Genomic DNA, 2,580 nt, shown 5'->3' on the forward strand with positions numbered 1-2,580 from the left:
AGGAATGTATCTTTTTATTTACATCTACATGTTCTTCTCCTTGCTCTGCGAAAGGACAAAATAGGCTGAAGATACGGTAAAAAAACCCTCTAGTGTAGCAAGCAGGAAATGTTTCTGAGCACAACGGTTAGGCATAACTCGCCGTCTGAAAGGGAATGTACCTGAGTGAAAAGCACAATGGGGATATTTTGGAAGTGGAGGAGAAGACAAGCTATTAGGGCCACCCTGTTTGCTACTTCGGTCTTGTCCATCTGGCATGGAGCATGGTTAGTTTCAAGTCTCAAAATAGTAAGTAAGACACAGACACATCCAGTAAAGCTGCCTTGTGTAACCTGCTGTTGCTCTGCTCTCACTCTGGTTGAGTAACTGAGAAAAGGCAGACAGGTAAGGAGTGTTCCTGCTTATCTCCAGGTCAGTTCTCTTGCCTGTTTTTGTATTGGTTTAACTAGCTAGCTAGATGGGCTAAGAATTTAACTCATCACAGAGTTCAAAATCATAGGACAGTTTTTGCTTTTAAATCAAATTTATCTATTCAGACAGAATTCTGTATGTCTGTTACAGGGATCAAGATAAAATGCAAGCCCATTCCCTTCTCCCTTTTCCTTCTGTCTCTTTTTTTTCTCTTTGACTTGCTAAAATGAATACCAGACAGTATCCTTCGACAAACAGATAGAGCTTTCTGCGGGTCGTTTCCAAAGCAGTTCTCTAGTTCTTATGGGAAAAGCAGATTGTAAATGAGCAACAGTCCACATAGAGTCTAGTGTTTAAATAAATTCTTATCTTTTTGTCTTAACATTAACATCTATCAAATACAGTAAGTTGTTAAAACAATGTGAAGAATTTGAGACTGAAATAATTTGTTTATAGGGAATAATTTTTATTTGATTTGTCATAGTGTGCAGGTACTGTTAGTGAGTGAATGAAAACTGGAATTTGTAAAGGGAAATGGGTGCCACATACCTATTTTGGTGAGATTTGAATACCTTAAACTCAATTTGAAATTCCCAGCCACAGTTCTTAAATGTGTTGTTTTAGTCTATAAATGTTAAAAGATACTCCAAAGTTTTTAAAAAAGATGTATTCATCTAAAGTGATAAAGGATCTGGGTGTAGGATAGTAACATGAGTTCCGTTCACATGTTTTTCCCTCGCACATTCGCACTCAGGAGAATAGGGCTGTCTAAGCCCCAGATTCTTCCCCCCTCCAATCCAAGCAGTCCTAACTCCCTTCTTCCAGATGAATATACAAGTCTTCACATCCAGGCTTTTTTGCTGTCCATCAACTCATGACAGACAGTCTAGAAAATAGTGTGCCCTAAATGTCATGTAAATGTTAGTCTGAATCAGGCAGCCAAATACAATATTGTGCTACAGCTAAAAATGAATTAAAGAACCTGCCACACACACTTTTAAAAATTTCCCTAGAAAGGAAGGTTTAGGGAAAGTTCAAATGCATAGAATAAGTAGAACATAGTCATAACAGGATATGCCTTTTGTTAACTGAAAAATTGAGGAAGAGTCAACATCCAAAAGAAATTACACCTGTTTAAAATGTTATGGTAGAAGGGAATCCATTGATGCTGGGTGAGAAGGCCTACCTGTCTGTTCTCCCTGGGGAACATGGAAACAGGACATAAAAAAAAAAAAACCCAAACCCATCTCCATGACACAATATAGGAAACTAAGGCGGCTTGACATCTCAGGGCACTGCGAAAAAGAGAAGAAGCAGCAGGGAAAGCCGTTTCCATCATTTCACTTCCACATTATCAATAACTCTGTTTCACAAACATTGGCCACAACCACCTTTCCTTTATCCTTGCCCTTTGGCACTGTGTTAGTGATGAGTCGTTGGCCCCTTTTATAGTAGAGCTACCACTGTAGCAGTTAAAGCATTCTCTGTTTCTTAATGGTCTATACTGAACTTTGCAAACATCTAAGAAAGCTATCCTATAAATAATTACACTATATTCCGAGCAACCCAATGGTTATCCGAAGGGACAGGCTTTCTCTTGGTTAGCAATTCCCAGTTCCTGCTCCAAGAAGTGACAGCAGAAGTGACGCTGAGGGTCCTTTACTGTGTCTCATTAATTTCCAGGTCAAAGCTCCAATTGGCCGGTTACTGAATATGTTTTTTTCTGTGTTCCCCATACTCAGTTCCAAATGCTTGCTTTGTGTGGCATGTGTGACGCTTTACCCTTACTGTGAGTTGTTAGTCGTGTGATGTGATGCCTTTCCCTTGTATTCCAGTCAAGCCTACTGGCTGATTTTGGTTGGTTATTATGTTTTCACTTTATTTCCTCCTGGTGCATTGATAATTAGGTGATGTTCAGTATGTTTGCTAACAGCTTTTACTAGCTCTGTGGATATCACTGTTATTTGCAAATTGTTTTGAGGGTGGAGCTCAACAGCCTTGCTCTGATTATAATCTGAAGGTTTTTGAGGAGGTTTGTCATTTTTTCTATGTTCAGTACAGACTGTAATATATTGTCCTGTTAGCTGTCTGAATTCATACTCCTTTTTTAATGTAGGCATTTAACCAAATAGCTAACCATATCATCTTACAATTAGTTTCTTGTAGGGA

The sequence above is a fragment of the Pygoscelis adeliae genome, unplaced genomic scaffold, assembly GCF_000699105.1.
Source record: "Pygoscelis adeliae isolate BGI_AS28 unplaced genomic scaffold, ASM69910v1 Scaffold120, whole genome shotgun sequence".
In the NCBI taxonomy this organism is placed as follows: Eukaryota; Metazoa; Chordata; class Aves; order Sphenisciformes; family Spheniscidae; genus Pygoscelis; species Pygoscelis adeliae.